Source organism: Erpetoichthys calabaricus, chromosome 1, assembly GCF_900747795.2.
Source record: "Erpetoichthys calabaricus chromosome 1, fErpCal1.3, whole genome shotgun sequence".
NCBI classification, from domain to species: Eukaryota; Metazoa; Chordata; class Cladistia; order Polypteriformes; family Polypteridae; genus Erpetoichthys; species Erpetoichthys calabaricus.
In genome coordinates, this window is record NC_041394.2 from 96725178 (window position 1) to 96745757 (window position 20580).

At 39.0% G+C, this 20580-nt stretch overlaps 1 protein-coding gene across 2 annotated transcripts in view; it reads left to right on the forward strand.

The window, feature by feature from the left end:
• The first annotated feature begins 2106 nt into the window (after positions 1-2106).
• Positions 2107-20580, forward strand: part of dpp3 (dipeptidyl-peptidase 3) — a 63756-nt gene continuing 45282 nt past the window's right edge. The window contains exon 1 of one of the 2 annotated variants that reach the window (XM_028803886.2): positions 2107-2245. The gene's annotated coding sequence lies outside the window, so the exon portion shown is untranslated. Of the gene's footprint in view, positions 2246-2294; positions 2407-20580 lie in introns of those variants that run through there. The other variant, XM_028803895.2, reaches the window with a different exon arrangement.

The following is a 20580-nucleotide window of genomic DNA, read 5'->3' on the forward strand; positions in this document are numbered from 1 at the left end:
GCCTTCTTCCTCTTCTTTTTCCTCCTCCTCTTCTTCCTTGTCCTCCAGTTCTTATTCCTCATCTCCTCCTACTCTTCTTCTTCCTTTTACTCTACCTCATCCTCCAGTTCTTATTTCTCATCTTACTCCTCCTCCTCATTCTCATCTTCCTTTTCCTCCTTGCCCTAGTGGTCCACCGTGGCCTCCTAAGCCTCCTCTTCCTCTCTGCCCTTGCTGCTCCATACTCTTGCCTAAAACCTGTATAAGTCACTTGAGGCCTCTTTTATACTATGACAAATGATTGAATTGTTCTTCCAATTGAGTTTGCACAGATGCAACATGAGTAAGACTAATTGGAAATCAAGATAGCCAGTGTTTCTAAATGAACAATATGTAAATGATGCAGTGTGTGTTTAGAGATTTGCAAAACTGTGATTTAGAATGAAATTTAAATGAGACCATTGGCATTGCGCTTAGAGTTTAGACGTTTGGAGTCATGTTGTTGATACATGAGCTACACATTTTTGGAACTGTGTGCATAGTTCCATTTTTTGTATAAATAAAATGGGGAAAAACTAAGTAATTGGTGGACAATTAAACTGAAAGGGATGCCAGTTCTTGTTCCAACCCAGTTGCTTAATTAGAATCCAATGTTTGCCAATAACAGAGTTCATTATTTAATTAAGTTATTATTTAAATCCATCACATCAGTGTATTCCTATATCATCCAAATAATTTGTGAACCAGTGCAGATTACTAATTCTGGCTTTCACTTTGTTACTCTTCCATTTCTATCCAAATATTATATTAAAACAATATTTCATAATGGCTGCAGTGGGATGGCGCCCTGCCCGCGATTTGTTCCTGCCTTGCACCGTGTTTTGCCTGGGATTGGTTCCAGCAGACCCCTGTGACCCTGTGTTAGAATATAACAGGTTGGATAATGACTAAATGCCTGACTGACTTCATAATGGACATACGCACACGGGTGGAAATGTGATCAAGATAGATGGTTAACTGCTGGCCCCTTTGTTATTTGCAGCTCACTGTTAATTGCAATCTGGTTAAGAAAACAAGAACTAAATAAACACATAGAATGCAGCTGTTTAACAACACTAAAACAAGCAGTTACAGGTGGGGAATCCTAACACGCAAATAAAGTAAGATAGAGCAACAAAAATGTTATATGAGCAAAGATTGCCTTAGCAGCAATAACTGGCTTCTAAGTATGATGCTGGACTGGAGCAAAATCCTGTAGCAACTACAGCCCTCTTGGATCAAACCTGTAGACTCCAGTACTTTTCTTGTGTACACCAGCGTGTACTTGTTACCCTGACATACATATGCTTGTAAAACCTACACCAAGGCCCCAAATGTGATGAGTTGCACATGCTCTTGAGGCACAAATCACTGGGGAGTGACCCTGCGTTTCTAAGCTACGAATCAGGTATCACAGGCTAAACCAGTCTCTTCTCACCAAGTGCACTGTGTCAGAGTGTGTTGATGACACCTGGGGATGCACAGGCAGGCAGCCTAACAGCTGAAAGTGTTAGTGTACACAAAGCTGCAGCAGCAAAAAACAAGATGTCTCTAAATATGTTCTTACCTGGTTTACGTCTCAGGCTTACAACTATATAAGAACACTTGCAAAGGGAATGCACAGCTATATGCACGAATATATTTTAAATTTTAAATATGTGAGAAAAACAGAACTACTGAACAAGGAGGGGGGATAATTAAATCTAAGGGAATATTATTCCTTCATAGGCATTCACGTGTTACCACCAAACAAACAAACATCATTTTTATTACTGTCTTGACATTTTGCCAAATTTTCGCTAATATTTCTTTCGCCTTTTTATTGGCTGTAGGCAGATCAACTTAAAAGATACATTATCACCACCTACTGAAACGGCGATCTTTTTGTTGCTGTTTAGTAGTTCACCAAATAAACTAAGACACGTCTATTCCAACTCGAATCACCTGGAAAAGCACGCCAATGGCGAGAAATTTCGAATAAAAGGACACGACGTAGATATTGCATAGGGAGATGGCGAACTCTTACTTTCCTGTTCGGAATTGGATCTGTCAATTGTCAATTAAATTACAACGCATTACTCAGAATCGTGATTGGCGAAATTATGAAACTATCGGCTTTAGCGGTCTACAATTGGACAATGGAGCACTAGGGTGGGCTCTATGGGCAATGAATGGGGAAATAGGCGGAAGTAAGTGTGAGGTGAGAGTGTCTCGTGTAAGTGTTGAGGTAAGTTAGAAAATTGCTTGTTGACGTTGGTTAGTAACTGTTTTTTTAAGAACCTGTCAACATTGCAGGCAGAGAATTTGAATACGAGTTGACTGGTTGAGCCAAGCGACTTTACGTCAAGCTTTTTTAATCTAACGAAAGGAATTCGATTGACTTACGAAGTAAGGGAGCATTTTGTTAATATGTATCAGTGGTTACTTACAGGGTTCGAATGACAGAATTATGTTGATATTCTTGGTTAAATGCTATTAAGTTACAGCTATAAATACAGCCGTTTTATTCACACATATGTCTTGCTAGTCTGTGTTTCGGATTACATTTAGCCCCAGAAAACTCCGTTTGCGGTTTGTTTTACAAATATGATCGTTGTCTTGTCAGTGGTCTATTGCATTGTCGTTGTACTGCATTGTTTGCTTTGCTGCAGTGATCGAAAATTGTTGGTACGTTTTCAAAAAGAGTACACCTCTCGCCTGCGGATGGAATTTGATCTGTGCGGGCAGTTGACATTTTCAGACAATTGGATAGGCTAAAATACACGCGTTTGACCCCAATGCATATTTTAGGTCGTTATTACCTTTTTAAAGCGGTTTATACATTAAAAAAAAAAAACGCCGTACGATTATGACGAATGTACAAATATCCATGTGAGTGTTACATAGTTCCTATAAAGAATACTCGTGCCGTCAGAAACGCATGTTTTTGACCTCGGGGAAGTGGCTGTACAGACCGAACGGTCGCAGCTCTGTTTATGAGGTTTTTCATGGTGACCTTAACTTTGGCACAACGAACAAATCCACGTTTTCCTTTATCTCATCTCGTTCATTGGCGGCTGAGAGTGTGCGTAGCTCAGTGTGCCATGTGACGTACTGGCTCCGTGTTCAAAAGTGGTTACAGTAGTGCTCTTGCCCTGCTGATAGCACAGATACTGATTCCCTCGAGAAATGGAAGAGACGGTTGGATGGATCGCAATCTTAATTTTGTCGAGTTTTAGTCGTGAAGGTTAAGTAAGGTACAGTCACCAACCCAACATTTTAAGTTTTTATGCTTAAAGATGATTATTTGAAAGAGATTTCATACCATCAAGGTCTTTGCATGGAGGTTGGATTCATTTTAAAAGTAATTTATATAAACCGTACATTTTACCAGTGAAGCCCAGTGAATTGGTCTAACATGATTGCGCTGGAACTTTGTCTCCAGGGGCCTCATGTATAAACGGTGCGTACGCACAGAAATGTTGCGTACGAACCTTTCCACGCTCAAATCGCGATGTATAAAACCTAAACTTGGCGTAAAGCCACGCACATTTCCACGGTAACTCATTCCTTGGCGTACGCAATTTATCCGCCCGGTTTTGCAGACTGGCGGCACCCAGTGTCAAAGCCGTGCTACTGTTCCTGTGTGGTTACTCTTTCTTAGATCCACATCCACGGCGGCGGCTTTATCAAATACACTGAAATTAACCGCATATCGTTCATAAATTTAATGCATCTGATTGTAATTAACCTGTAACAATATAATGGTCCACAGAATGGTCAAACTACTGTTCCTGTGTGCTCATCCTTTCTTTCTTAGCTCCACATTCCTGACGCGGCTTTATAAATATACTGAAATTAACTGCATATTGTTTATTAGTGTAATACATCTGATTGTAATTAACCTGCTGCAATATAATGGGCCAGGGAATAGCCATAGTATTCCAAATACCAGAACTGCTTTAGCGTTGTTACGCTCACTGCATCTTGTTCTTCTTTTTGCTGTTCCCGTTAAGGGTTGCCACTGCGGATCATTTTTTTTCCATATTACTCTCACTGCACCACTCGGAGTATTTATATCACTGTATCTGAGTGTGAATCACAGCAGCAGATGATCGGAAAGAGAATTATCGGTATACAGTTTCAAGTACACACTACCTCAACCACGGCAAAAAGCGTCAAACCCTTTCCTGTACGGACCTCGCGTTTCAGAAACAGTTTCATCCCAAGAACTATAAACGCACTCAATCACCTCACTGTAAACTTGCACTACAGTTATAATATTGCACAACCTGCGCTACTTTATAAAGCGCGTATGATGACAATATCATTTTTAAGATGAAATGCAGCAAAATATGTTGCTTATAGTATACAGATAAAACTTTAACTTCATTTAAATAATCTGTATTGCTAATAATTAAACATGTGAGGACACGGTGCCGCAGCGTATAGCTAGTTCAAGGATAGCTCCTGCCTTGCGCTGTATTCTTGCTGGTGCTGACGCGACACTGGAAGGATAGACGAATAGAATAATTAAACATGTACTACGAAGATATTTCAATGTTCCTTAAAAGTTTTGAAGAATCGGCGTTCTAAGCTTACAAATGGCTTCACGTCTATTACAGAGCTGATTGTGTGGCGATTGGAGAAAGAAAAGTATGGACAGGAATTGGAGGTTAGTACGTTTGAAAGAGACAGTACTTCTGTAATAAATTATTTCATCGAAGGTCACACATGGTGCAACAAGCCTCTTGCGTGAGATATGAACAATCACTGCGCCACCGTGTTCCCATGTTTAATAACATGCTTTCATTCCTATCATCATGAAAATGATATCACGTATACATCTCAGTATTTTAATTATTCAGAGAGCTGTAATATCTCGAATGTAATGCATTCTGTGTCCTGTCGGAGAAAGAGAAAGAACGGAAGCACGTAGTGATTCACACACATAGAGCACATAGAAGATCAAACACAGAAAAAAGCATTTAACATGCTACTTGAGAAACTAGTAAAATAAACGATTTTAAGAAATTTCGAGATTAAAGTTGACATTTCGTGCTTTTTTTCCCACTGTGTGCCTATGTTTTTTGTTTGTACCCTAATACGCTTTCATATGACACTCAGACGGTGGGCTACAACTCGCCTTTTCACAGCGACTTTGATATGTGATTTCTTTATTTCGGGCACTGTGCGACTTTGTGTATTTGATCTTTCGAGTTTTTCCGACACTCTGTCACTCGATCAACTTTCTTTTGTTGATTATACCACTGTTTAAATCAACAAATAGCATGTTTTTCCTTTGCCTCCACTTGGTATTCGCTGAAATTCTTATATTTTCCCCTGTGCTTTTCCCATTGTCTTTTCACAGAAGGCTATTTATATTGATTTGCATATTCAAAGAGGCGTAATTCTGGGAGGAGTTGGGGCGGGACAGAAGGCGCGTGCACGTGCGTTACTTTTCACGCAAATCGGGATTTATGTAGTGGAAGAACGTGAAAGTATGCGTGCGCACAGATTCCTGCATCTGGATTTTTCTGTGCGTACGCACAATCCCGCTTTTGTGCTTACGCCATGTTATAGTGTGAGTTCTACGCACGGCGTTATACATGAGGCCCCAGATGACTTTTGTTACAAAAACATATTTAGTTTTTAGATAAGGCTTAGTTTGGGAGATAAAATTAAAGTTTTCAGCCTGAACAACTGAAAGAAACACTAATAAAACCAAATCAGCAAATCAGTTTTTTTTTGTGGGTTTTTTGATTCATGTAGTCAATATGGGCTACACTCTCAGTGTTATGCAAAAAAGATCATGTGTACTTTTTTTTTTAAAGTAATTCTTGACCTTGATGTTGTAGAATTACCATGCTTCCAATGTTTTTATTGTTGTTAGGTCTCTGGGTCATAGCTATGTATCTCAGTTTCATTGCTACTTATGAAAAGCTTCTTAAATGTTTTCTTGTTCAGATTCATTAACTTGCTTGTGGTGACGTTTCATTTCAAGATTCAACATTGTGGCCACCCTAGGTGCACTGACCTTACTTATATTTAATTGTTCCTGAAGAATGGGTTCAGCTGACCACAACTATTCTCTATAGAGCCTGCCATCTCGCACACTTTTCATTCTTTGGTTCTCCATTTTGGTTCAACATTTTTACCTGTTTTCTGTCAAAGGTCATTTTCAAGAGAGATCCTACCATGATAAAATTCTGACTGTGTAACTGATCCTGACACGTGTTGGTTAGGCATGAAATGAATCTCTGAAGGTGTATTGTTTCATAATGTTAGAAATTTAGAGATAACATGATGATTGATTTTTTGCAGTTTTTAGTGTCTCTATTGATTTGATACTGAAACATGAAGCAAGTGCCTTGAGCATGGGAAAGGTGCTATATAAATAAAATTTATTATTATTGACATACATCACAAACCACACATCTTAGAAACTTATAGTACATAATTTTTACATGTAGAGCTAATTTTCGGCCACTTCCTAGATAAATGCTGCAGAATACCCCTTTAAAGGAACACTTTGTCCAAAACTGGCATTTTTTACTTAACCCATGCAGTTTGCAGTGTTGGCTGAAAAAATTTCAGTCTCATGTTTTCATGACATAACAAACTTTCTGACAGAATGGGTGTCTAATGCTGCATCACAGGAAATATTATCAAAAAATGTTAATGAAAAAATCTAATGCCAGTTGTGTTGTGTCATCAACCTGTCAAGACATCCAGTCATAAGCTCACAACTGACAAAACTGAATTGTTTGGTAAAATCTGGTTAAATAAATCCTTCTGGAAAATCAGAGTAGTGAGCAAACATGTAACACATTCACATGTGATCAATCTTTTGAATTGGAGACCGGACTCTTGCCAGTGAAAGAGGAGGAGAGGTGGGTCTTCAGTTCAAAAGCTGAATATCATGTGAATGTCTTACCTGTTTGTACACTGCTCTGATTTTCTAGAAGCATTTATTTAACAATAATTTAGCAAAAAATTCATTTGTTTTGCCCATTGTGAGTATACAACTGGATGAATTGACATAGGGATGGTGAAACATGAGTGATTTTTTTTTTTTTTTTTTTTTTTATAAGACTTTTTATATTTTTGGCATGGTCCAGTGTGGGTCTCCATAAATGCCCATTCTATTAAAATGTTCATTACCCCTGCTACCCATGAAAGCATGGGATTAAAATTTTTCTTGGCCATCACTACAAACCACATTGGGTAAGTAACATATAAAAATATTTATGTTTTGGGTGGAGTATTTCTTTGAGGTTGAAGTGAAAAACTATTACAGTAGATCACTTCTCACAACTTCAACATAGGCTGCTAGTTCTTATTCACTGAGGGTTTGTAAAATGATTTTAAAGTTACCTTTGAAGGTTCCCAAGTTGGTACTGTGATTCACAGCTGTTTGTTTGTTGTACTGTCTGTTTTTGTTCATAGGATGTAGGAATGTTCTACTAGCAAGACTTAATATTCAGTCTATATATGTGCAGCAAGCCACCTATTAGTGTAATTGAGTATAGCACCTTTAAAACTGCAACTTTTTATTATTTTTGGGCAAGCTATTTTACAACTGAATGGCTTGATCTCATTAAATTTTTTTATCAGAATGAGAATTCACTTTATTAGCCTTGTACATTAAGGTGTACTAGGAATTTGTCTTGATAGTATTAGGGCGAGACAGAGTACAAAATATAAATATGAATATATAGGAAGGTAAAATATAAAATGATAAAATGATGCAGCATACAAGGGCAATACAAAAAACAGATGGTATGATTAAAATGCCCAGGTGTACAGGTATACATAGATACCGAGAAGCTCAGACCTGATTAGTAAGAATAATTGCACAAGGAAAAAACTGTTTAGGTAACGGGCTGTTTTAGCTTTTACTGCACAAAGACTTTTGCTGGACAGAAGTCTTTGGAACAGGTGATGCCCTGAGTGAGTCGGATCAGCAATGATCTTTGCCGTCATCTTCCTTGCCTTGGACTCATATAGGACTGCAGTTTGCAGTTTGCAATCATTTCACAGGCTTTGATGATATGTTGCAGAATGGCCTTAGCCTGAACAGAGGCAGCACCAAACCAGACAGTTAGATGATGTCATAGTGGACTCGATGATGGCCATGTAGAATTAGACCAATATTGCTTGAGGAAGATTGAATTTCCTCAGCTGACGCAAAAAGAATATTCTCTGATGGCCTTTCTTAATAATGCATATGATGTTATTGTCCCACTTAAGGTTTGGTGACAGCACAGTGCTCACAAACTCAAATGATTCTGTCATCCCAACATCTGAGTCAATTATAGCAAGTGATAGGTGAGAAAGTGACAGTTTCTTGAAATCAATGATCATCTCCCGAGTTTTTTTAATGTTCAGGTCCAAATTATTATGGCTGCACCACAATGTCAGATTTTCCATCTTTTGTCTGTATATGGACTCATTATTATTTGAAATGAGGCCTAAAGTCATTTGCAAATTTAAGATGTTTGACAGATGAATTGTCAGAGGTACAGTCATTTGTATAACGTGAGAAGAGTGGTGGGTCAGATATGTGTGTGTCCACCCGTACGTACTGTTTGCTATCTGTAAGAAAGTCTGTGATCCAATGTTAGATTAAACTAGGCAGGTTGAACTGGGTGAGTTTCTTATCTAGGAGCTCTGGGATGATTGTATTGAAAGAGTTAAAGTCCACAAACAAGATCCTCACATGTGCCCCTGGCCTATTAAAGGTATTGGTAAAGCTCAGATCTAAATTCACTGTATCATCCACAGACCGGCTGGCACTGTATGCAAACTGAAATGGATGGGTCCAGGAAGTCTCTTGTAGTATTCCTGAGGGATTATCAGAATAAGGCATTCAAAGGTCTTCATTACGACAGAGGTTGAAACTGCTGGTCTATAGTCATTTAAGCCTCTGATTTTGATATTTTTGCTACTGGAGTGATCGTGGATGTCTTGAAGCAGGCAGGAACAGTGCACATATCCAGAGATTGGTAGAACATGTCTGCAAATACTGTAGACAACTAGTCTGCATACTGCCCGAGTGTGGAATGGGAAATAAGGGCCTGCAGCTTTTTGAATAAGCTTGCAGACGTCTTTTGCAGAGATGACGGGAGATGGAAGCTGAGAAGAAGAGGAGTGCAGAGTAGTAACAGTGAGACTATTGGGTAGATTTATGTCCCATTTTGTTCATCTTATGCTCTTATGAAGTAACATTTGCGCCCTGACTGCTACATTTTCTTTCCATACATCACCTTTCATAGTCTGTTGTCTCATTATTGATTCTAGTAGTAAAATCTCTGCCCAAAACACTAATTATGAGTTGGACTGGTCATGTTTCTGAATCTTAAGCTCTGTTTTAAAGTATTACTTTAATGTTGTTGAAATGCCTTAGCTTTTACTGCCTCAGATTAAAGACCTGGGGCCTCATGTATAACGCTGTTTTATTTTGGGAAAATGGTTCAAAGGTTTTAACAGAAAATAAGCAGGCAGGAATCAGAGAGGAAAGGTCCAATACTTCAATTTTGTACTTGTTCAAATATAATATCAGTTACATACAATATAATGGTAATAAATATACAGATATAGGAATTGTACTATTGACTCACAGTAATACAGATATATATGAATTATACTATTGACTTACAGTAATATCAAAAGACCCAGAGCCATCATCCTAGACCAGTAGACTGAGGGAGCCCGCGTGTCAGTCTCGTCAGAGGATCAACTCGTGAGCCTGGTCCAATACCGGGCGGTGTGCACGTTCCCCACGGTTGAGCTTCCAAAGAAACTGAGGGCGGAACCTTCCCTTATATACTAATTGAGTGTCCTTGCCCAAAACGGCTTACGTGTAAGCAGTGTATACAGAAGTGATCAGTTTCTGCACACCTCTTCCCACGGGACATTTGTTTTATCTCTACTAAGCCTAAAACAATCCTTCTTAGAGACATCAAAACAACTTACAGAAAACATCTTGCATTAATTTAACCTTTTCCCTAAAACATTCTGAAACCCTCTATGAGAAACAGGTTTTTGCACATTCTTTAGCTATCATCCCAGACATTTCAATCTTTGTAGCTGGTTTTGCACTGAAGCGACCAACCCCCTCTTACTCCTTTATTTCATCCCTTCTCCTGTTACAGAGAAAATTTTTTTTTATTACAAACGCCGTGTGTAGAACTCACACTATAACATGGTGTAAGCACAAAAGCGGGATTGTGCGTACGCACAGAAAAATCCAGATGCAGGAATCTGTGCGCACGCAAAATTTCACGTTCTTCCACTACATAAATCCCGATCAGCGTGAAAAGTAACGCACGTGCACGCGCCTTCTGTCCCACCCCAACTCCTCCCAGAATTACGCCTCTTTGAATATGCAAATCAATATAAATAGCCTTCTGTGAAAAGACAATGGGAAAAGCACAGGGGAAAATATAAGAATTTCAGCGAATACGAAGTGGAGGCAAAGGAAAAACGTACTATTTGTTGGTTTAAACAGTGGTATAATCGAGTGACAGAGTGTTGGAGAAACTCGAAAGATCCAAGTTCACAAAGTTGCACAGTGCCCGAAATAAAAAAGAAATCACATATCAAAGTCGCCGTGAAAAGCCGAGTCGTAGCCCACCGTCTGAGTGTCATATGAAAGCTTATTAGGATACAGACAAAACAAATAGGCACACAGTGAGGAAAAAAGCACGAAATGTCAACTTTAATCTCGAAATTTCCACTTTAATCACGGTTTATTTTGCCATTAAAGTAGAACATCATAAACTTCATCTTAAAATCGTTTATTTTACTAGTTTCTCAAGTAGCACGTTAAATGCTTTGTTCTGTATTTGATCTTCTATGTGCTCTATGTGTGTGAATTACTACGTGCTTCCGTTCTTTCTCTTTCTCCGACAGGACACAGAATCCATTACATTCGAGATATTACAGCTCTCTGAATAATTAAAATACTGAGATGAATACGTGATATCTTTTTCATGATGATAGCAATGAAAGCATGTTATTAAACATGGGAACACGGTGGCGCAGTGATTGTTCATATCTCACGCAAGAGGCTTGCTGCGCCATGTGCGACCTTCGATGAAATAATTTATTACAGAAGTACTGTCTCTTTCAAACGTACTTTTCTTTCTCCAAATACCTAATCGCCACACAATCAGCTCTGTAATAGACGTTAAGCCATCTGTAAGCTTAGAACGCTGATTCTTCAAAACTTTTAAGGAACATTGAAATATCTTCGTAGTACATGTTTAATTATTCTATCCGTCTATCCTTCCAGTGTCGCGTCAGCACCAGCAATAATACAGTGCAAGGCAGGAGCTATCCGTGAACCAGCTATACGCTGCGGCACCGTGTCCTCACATGTTTAACTTCATTTAAATAATCTGCATTGTTAATAATTAAAGTTTTATCTGTATACTATAAGCAACATATTTTGCTGCATTTCATCTTAAAAATGATATTGTCATCATACGTGCTTTATAAAGTAGCGCAGGTTGTGCAATATTATAACTGTAGTGTAAGTTTACAGTGAGGTAATTGTACTTATAAGTACAAACAGTTCTACAAGGAGCACTTGATGGACGGATTGAGTGCGTTTATAGTTCTTGGGATGAAACTGTTTCTGAAACGCGAGGTCCGTACAGGAAAGGCTTTGACGCTTTTTGCCGTGGTTGAGGTAGTGTGTACTTGAAACAGTATACCGATAATTCTCTTTCCGATCAGCTGCTGCTGTGATTCACACTCAGATACAGTGATATAAATACTCAGAGTGGTGCAGTGAGAGTAATATGGAAAAAGATGATCCGCTGTGGCAACCGTTAATGGAAGCAGCAAAAAGAAGAACAAGATGCAGTGAGTGTAACAACGCTAAAGCACTTATGGTATTTGGAATACTATGGCTATTCCCTGGACCATTATTGCTGCAGGTTAATTACAATCAGATGCATTACACTAATAAACAATATGCAGTTAATTTCAGTGTATTTATAAAGCCGCGTCAGGAACGTGGGTCTAAGAAAGGGTGACCACACAGGAACAGTAGCACTGCTTTGACGCTGGGTGCCGCCAGTCTGCAAAACCGAGCGGAGAAATTGCGTATGCCAAGGTATGAGTTACCGTGGAAATGTGCGTGGCTTTACGCCAAGTTTAGGTTTTATACATCGCGATTTGAGCGTGGAAACATTCGTACGCAACATTTCTGTGCGTACGCACCGTTTATACATGAGGCCCCTGCTTATTTAAAAAAAAAAAAAAAAAAAACACCAAACTGATTTTTTTCATATATTTTCTAAGTATAGTAATTCACCATTAGGGATGAGATATAGAGTTCATTGCCCTTTCAGTAGTGTTTTGGATTTCAATGTCACAAGATAAATGGCTTTTCTACCCCATGTCTAAATGTGACCATTGTGTATGGTATGATTACACAGATACAGGAAACTTTTTAATTTTGTTTGTTTGTGATTTAGTTTTGTTTTAGATACTGTACAGTGCATCCGGAAAGTATTCACAACGCATCACTTTTTCCACATTTTGTTATGTTACAGCCTTACTCAAAATGGATGAAATTAATTTTTTTCCTCAGAATTCTACACACAACACCCCATAATGACAATGTGAAAAAGTTTACTTGAGATTTTTGCAAATTTATTAAAAATAAAAAAAATTGAGAAAGCACATGTACATAAGTATTCACAACCTTTGCCATGAAGCTCAAAATTGAGCTCAGGTACATACATCCTGTTTCCCCTGATCATCCTTGAGATGTTTCTGCAGCTTAATTGGAGTCCACCTGTGGTAAATTCAGTTGATTGGACATGATTTGGAAAGGCACACACCTGTCTATATAAGGTCCCACGGTTGACAGTTCATGTCGGAACACAAACCAAGCATGAAGTCAAAGGAATTGTCTGTAGACCTCCGAGACAGGATTGTCTCAAGGCACAAATCTGGGGAAGGTTACAGAAAAATTTCTGCTGCTTTGAAGGTCCCAATGAGCACTGTGGCCTCCATCATCCGTAAGTGGAAGAAGTTCGAAACCACCAGGACTCTTCCTAGAGCTGGCCGGCCATCTAAACTGAGCGATCGGGGGAGAAGGGCCTTAGTCAGGGAGGTGACCAAGAACCCGATGGTCACTCTGTCAGAGCTCCAGAGGTCCTCTGTGGAGAGAGGAGAACCTTCCAGAAGGACAACCATCTCTGCAGCAATCCACCAATCAGTCCTGTATGGTAGAGTGGCCAGACGGAAGCCACTCCTTAGTAAAAGGCACATGGCAGCCCGCCTGGAGTTTGCCAAAAGGCACCTGAAGGACTGTCAGACCATGAGAAAGAAAATTCTCTGGTCCGATGAGACAAAGATTGAACTCTTTGGTGTGAATGCCAGGCGTCACGTTTGGAGGAAACCAGGCACCGCTCATCACCAGGCCAATACCATCCCTACAGTGAAGCATGGTGATGACAGCAGCATGCTGTGGGGATGTTTTTCAGTGGCAGGGACTGGGAGACTAGTCAGGATAAAGGGAAAGGTGACTGCAGCAATGTACAGAGGCATCCTGGATGAAAACCTGCTCCAGAGTGCTCTTGACCTCTGACTGGGGCGACGGTTCATCTTTCAGCAGGACATCGACCCTGTGCACACAGCTAAGATATCAAAGGAGTGGCTTCAGGACAACTCTGTGAATGTCCTTGAGTGGCCCAGCCAGAGCCCAGACTTGTATCCGATTGAACATCTCTGGAGAGATCTTAAAATGGCTGTGCACAGACGCTTCCCATCCAACCTGATGGAGCTTGAGAGGTGCTGCAAAGAGGAATGGGCGAAACTGGCCAAGGATAGGTGTGCCAATCTTGTGGCATCATATTCAAAAAGACTTGAGGCTGTAATTGCTGCCAAAGGTGCACCGACAAAGTATTGAGCAAAGGCTGTGTGAATACTTATGTAAATGTGATTTCTCAGTTTTCTTTTTTTATTTTTAATAAATTTGTAAAAACCTCAAACTTTTTTCACGTTGTCATTATGGGGTGCTGTGTGTAGAATTCTGAGGAAAAAAATGATTTTAATCCATTTTGGAATAAGGCTGTAACATAACAAAATGTGGAAAAAGTGATGCACTGTATATACCAAGCTTTACACCTGTTGTAATGTTTCTGAGTTTAGTGAAGTCCTAGCCTTCCTTTGCATATACAAGGACCTGAATATGTGGATTATGCTTTCCTGCGTGGAACAAAAGACTCAAATCTAGCAGATACTTGGTATTATGTCCTGGTTACCTTAACATTTGAAAGGGAACTATACAATCATACTATTGGCAACAAGATGCTCAGGAGGGTCTTCTATCCTGGGTGAACTTGCAGTATTTACTAATAGGTCAAAAAGCACTCGCACATCTTCGTACAACAACCTACTAGAACAAATTAGGTGTACCATGCAAAGCCTTTCAGAATAATAGTTATCTAATATAACATATAAAATGCTTTGCCAAATGTTACATTTTATTCAAATTATATTAATTGTATGCTGTGTTATTTAATTTAGGCTTCTTGTTCATGTACAGTACAGGTATATCCCGAGACATTTTCTTCTGGTTTTATGATTGCTTTCTGCATCCTAAAGTTGTACATGCTAGATTTATTGGTATGGTATGAGTTTGCCATATAATGAGTTCTGTGTCAATCTTTGCACGCAAAGATGCTGGAAAAGATTGTAGATTCCTGTGGACCTGTAACACAATAATTCTAGTTTTTAAAATTAATGGATACATGTTTTGAACTCAGGATACTATGTAATGTGCAACTTGTCATACAAAATATTTTCTGATCATGAGTTGAATTTATCTAGATGTAGTGCTGGTCTGTATGACCAAAATTCTATATCACTGTATTTTTCAAAATTATACCGGTTTCACGGTATTGGACGGTATTTTTTTCCCATGTAGGAGTGGATGTTAACCACATTTTCCGCTGCAATTACTGGCTAAGAATAACCTATTCCAATGTCATGAGAATTGTACATTGTACAAAAAAAAACATTTTAATGTACACAAAGGTATCAATACAAGTTTGCATGGACCCATAAAGTGATAGTTTTCAAGGGGGTGGCACTAATGAAGAGAAGGAATAACATTGCATGACAGTTGCAGTCAAAATATAGAACCTTTTTATTGAACAAATTTTGCAAACAACAAGCTAAAATTTTGACAACATATTTTCAACCATCCAAAGAGGTCATTTAGACTTAGTAAAAAAGTTGTACTGCACTGAACATGTCTTAGAAAAGGAATAAAGAGTAAATATTTTTTGTAAACCAGTTACAATTTGTTAATGTTAACAATCTCTGTGCACTGACACGTTAAAGTGACTTTTTAAACAACTTTTTACCATTAAACTGCATAATATTTAAACTAATAACAACAATAAAATTAAATAATAGTGCAACTTCCAGTAATAATACTATTACTTCAAGACTTCAAGCCCAGGTGCATTACACAGTACAGTATTCACCAAATAAAAATAAAACAAGTGCAACTTGGTGATGATATCTTTACCAACTGAACCATCATTAAAGCAAACTGCATTAATATGGACCTTGCTTCAAGCTAAGCTATATACTGTACATAAATAATAAAACTGAAACTTGCATTGATAATGCTATTTGTGGTATAGCCCTACGGAATCGTATTAGGCCCATGGTGAAGAAAAAAAATATTTCTTGTATATTCAGCCAACATGCAACACTTTGCCATTCTCTGACGCCATGATAAACAAGAATATAGAAAATTCAGAACTTCATTTTATTGAATAGAAAACATTCATCAACTGAACAGATGTACACTATTCTCCTTTTCAGTTATGTTCCCTGTGACGATACGGGTTCGCTCCACTCTCCCGTCATCCTTCCGGGAGCCCTGAACCCGACACCGTCAGTAATGTCACCGATGAGCTTGGCAGTGAGGCACAACAAAGCAAGGGGATGGTGCAAAAGTGCAAAGTGCTTTTATTAAAAATAACAAAAATCAAAACAGTGTGCAAATAAATAGTGCAGTGTATTCAAAAGTCTTCAAATAAATAATCCATTAAAACGGGTGAAAGGTGGAGGTTAAAATCCAATAGAAAAAAATCTTTTAAAAACAATGAGGTTAAAACAATGGCTGGAAGCAGTCTCTTAAAATCCAAAGCACGGTGCCTTCTTCTTTCTACCTGGCGGCTCCCCTGCTTCTCCCATCGGGCTTCGCAACAGGGGAGTCGCCCTACCTGCATGTGCAGCTGGCTTCCACATTGGTCCGGTAGCCCTCCGATCCCTGGCTACGTCGGTCTCCATCCGGACCGAGACTTGGATTCTTTCTCCTGCGGCCAGGGCGCTCACGCTGGGGCTAAACCAGCCCAAAGCCTGCACGACTGCCGCTGCCTTTCGACGGCCAGTCATCTTCAATACCGGTCACTCCAGCTCCGTGATTGCTCAGCCGGAGTGACCGCTTTCTTCAACCCCACCAAGTGTCAGCCAAACACTCCTCTGCAGGGGCTCACCTCCCAGCTGCCTGCCTTTGCTTCATCGAGCCTGCTCTCTCTCGCTCGCTCTCTCGCACCGGCTATCCTCTCCCTGCCGCCTACTTCCCTGCAACCTCCGTCTCTTTTCTTTTCTCTCCCTACTAGCCGCCTCGCGCTTCTATATATCACGCGGAAGTGGATCAGCTGTGGCAATTAGCAGCTCCCGGTAACAGTTACGGATGTGGACGACTCCTCACCAGTGCACTTAAGTGAGAACCTCCTGCATCAGGAATTCCCCAGGAACCGCTCGGCCACACACACACACCACGTTTCCTCTCTAAGCCACCAGTGCGGCGATTTTTTTATTTGAAAAAGTGGCCTTTTGACATGAGCTGTGGACCCGCTACACCACATTCCCATATATTATTAGGCACGTTTAAAAGAAAATTAATTCTGGCTGGCAAAAAGCCAATTTTTAAGCCCTTATTATTTAATTTTTGCAATTTTCAATGCAAATTTTAAAACTTTACCAAGATTACACTACTTATTTATTAAAAGGTATATCTGTATATTAAACATAGTTCAAATTCCTTTTTTGTCTAAAAATTACAGTGAAATAAACCTGAAAGGTGACTGATAGGATAAATACTGGTGCAAAAATATTTTTTTTCTTTCTCCTACCAACATGTAATATTTGGTATATTTATGGAAATCTTTAAAACTGCTTTTGCAGCCTATATTAAATGATATAAAGAACTTCAATTTCAATACAGTATAAAGGTTTGTGGCACACTATCCAAAGTTTAGAGTTATTTGCATGAGGAAGTGCTGCCTTATGTGTCAGTCTCATTCTAATTTTAGCTTATGTCTCAATGTACATCTTGCATTGATCATTCATGCGTACAAGAGCTTTGAATGTGTAGAGCTGAAATTTATTTATTTTTTTATTATACTTGATCAATCCTGAAGGAAATTACTTGGTTTTTCGCATACCTCTTGGGGCAGGGTCAGCCACTGTACAGCGCAATTGAAGGTTAAGGGCCTTGCTCAAGGGCCCAGCAGAGTAGTCTCTTTTGGAAGTGACGGGGATTCGAACTGGCAACCTTCGGGATACCAGCACAGATCCTTAGCCTCAGAGCCACCACTCCACCCTAATCCATTGATTTCTAATTTTGGAATCATTAGGCATGAATCAGTTTGAAAACTGAAAACAAAGAAACCAACTTGGCTGCTAAAAGAAAAATACAATTCTATCAAAACCAATGAAGAACAAGGAGACATACTTTTAATATATTTAAGAATTATTGCTCATCTAAAATGGCTGCAACAAAATATAGCTCTCCCATGCATCACTCTAATGAAATGTGGCTACAGTACTCTGAGGCTATGAGGGACAAGCACTAGCCACTATGTCACAAACTAAAAGTAAACCGTAAAACATAAAGGAAGCACCCTAGCAGGTAAAACTGTTAATAAGTAATCATCACATCTGGTAAAACAATATTTTGGAATGTTTTGGAAAAAGGAGGAAATAAATTATGTACTTGTTGATCGCCAACAACTTGCACAAAGGACAACTGTGAAAGGCAAATGTCCAATAGGAGTGTGCTCTGTCATGTGAAGAAAAACTTTAATTGTCTCTGTAATCGCCAACATCCTCCACAATTCAGGGATTTAGACATCGCAATATACAATTTGCAGAGGGCTTTGGCAGAAGAGAAATACAGGCCATATCACAAATAACCATCCTCTCATCATCACTGAAAGTAGAAAGTCCTGATTAGAATGTGCTAAAAATAACATAGATGATCAAGCAGATCTCTAAAACATGATGGTATGAACAGGTGAGACAAAATGAATCTTTACCCAAGTAATGGCAAGGTAAGTATTTGGGAAAGGAACAAGTTATAGATCTTCTGAAGCATACAACTCTTTGAGTAATGTTTTGAGGTAGTATCATAGCTTGGGTAAGTGTGGTCAACTCTGCAACTGTCTCACTCATTGTTATAAATAATACAAGTAATGATTTTAGAACGGTTTTCATGTAAATGTACAAAAAATACCTTTAGACTCATGGATTCATTGACTTTGTTTCGTGGTACAGCAAGACAGTAAACTGAAATATATATGCAGCACAGCCAAGGAGTGCATCAGCTGAAATAAATTGCTAAGTTATGCCAACACATTCTTCTGATTTCAGTCCATTCAGTCATGCATTTACCTTGGTGAAAAGTAGAATGTAGTAACAAAAAATAAAGAGCAGCTGAAAATGGCTGCAGTGAAGGCTTACGTGTTTGATCAGGTTAGTGATTTACAAATTCATTGTGGCTCACCCATGTAAATGATTTGCAATCAAATACCTAATTGCATAAGTTCATAAAATTTGCCTAACATAGTGGGATGTAGAAAACAGAAACCTGGTTTATGTTAAAATGTTAATGCACACATGTGCAGAAGTACCCAAAACTAAACGTGAAATTATCAGATTTAATTTCATATTAATGTTTCATTACAAATGTGTGTTGCTGGATTGTGTTGCAAAAATATTGTCCCGGTGCTTATAGTATGTCCTCTGTTTGGACTAATTTGAGACTTTGTTCCCAGTAAAGTTCCATTCAAATTTAAGATATATTCACTGCATTTACTGTAGCAACTATAGTACTGAATTTTTTTGAAGAGCAAATGTAGTCAACTAAATATGTGCAGTTATTTTTGGGGAAAAAAAAAAAAAAATTGCTTTTATAAAATCAGTTGTTCATCACAGTTATTTAGTGTGCCTCGTCCACTGTAAGAATCACACAATCTGGGCAGAAGTCACTTTTATTAAGTAGAACTTAAGTTAGGCAGACATGAGGTAAACCGAAGTTGTTAGTGTTACTGTTAGCTATGAAAAGGGACACGTGTGTGTGTTTTGGGGCGGGTTGTGTTATGTAATCCTTACCCCTTTAGGCTTAACTGGTTTATTCTTGGGCTGACTAGACAACATTCATTTGTGTTGTGCCTTTACTGTACTTGACAGTAAAAACACAGATATCCAGGTGACATAACTGAAATTAAATAAGACCGTAATCATTTATTATTTACCAGCTCCTGTTTCAAAAACACCTTTCTGTTTTACTCTGGTATGTTGTTACCATAATATGATCCTTTGGATTAAAAATCCTGTTTGCCTACATGTGTGATATGAACTTTTGTTTTTATTTCAGGACAAAATGTATATTATTATATATAGTAATTTGCTTAATTTGGTAACTATTATTTTGCATAAATTAAATTGAAAGCATAAATGATGCCTTGTATTTAGCTTTTGGTGTAGAATTTTGATCAGAAAGTTTAAAAACTTTCAAGCAATTTTAAGATTAATTATTAATTGTTATGAGATAATCTATATTACTAAACGACAGTTTAATTTATGCACGGACGGCGGACGCTGGACGCACCGAGGCGCATGCGCACAGCCCCTCAGCGCCCCAGAGTCAAATCCAGCGGCTTCCCAGAGTCAGTAGGTGGCGCCCAAACAACACAACCTGTAAACTAAACTTGCTGTAATCCACTGTGCCAGCAGTCGGTGTCAGCAGAGGCAAAGGAGTCATGGCTCCAAATGGAAAGAGCTCAACGATTTGTAATACAAAACCGAGCCCGTATTTCCCAGAGTCAGTACATGGCACCCAAACACCACAACCTGTAAACTACACTTGCTCTAATCCACTGTGCCAGCAGTCAGTGTGGCATATTTGAATCACATAACGGTAATTCAGTATTAAATGTAAGTTGGATTATGCTTCCTAACAGTAAACAACTTCTACCTAACGACACAGCCACAGAACAACAAAGACGAGACCGCATGGATAAAAACAATACACAGAGGCTCCCACAACGCGCTTCAGACACACCAGAAGCAAAGACGTTGCGGCTCCACAATGAAAGAGCTCAACTAACATGAACGAAGGCGCCCACAACGCGTTTCTGACACAGCAGAGGCAAAGGAGTCAAGGCTCCAAATGGAAGGAGCTCAACGATTAGTAATACAAACATGAACCCGTATGGCTATGACCTGTAAACAAGCCCATGTGGATAAAAA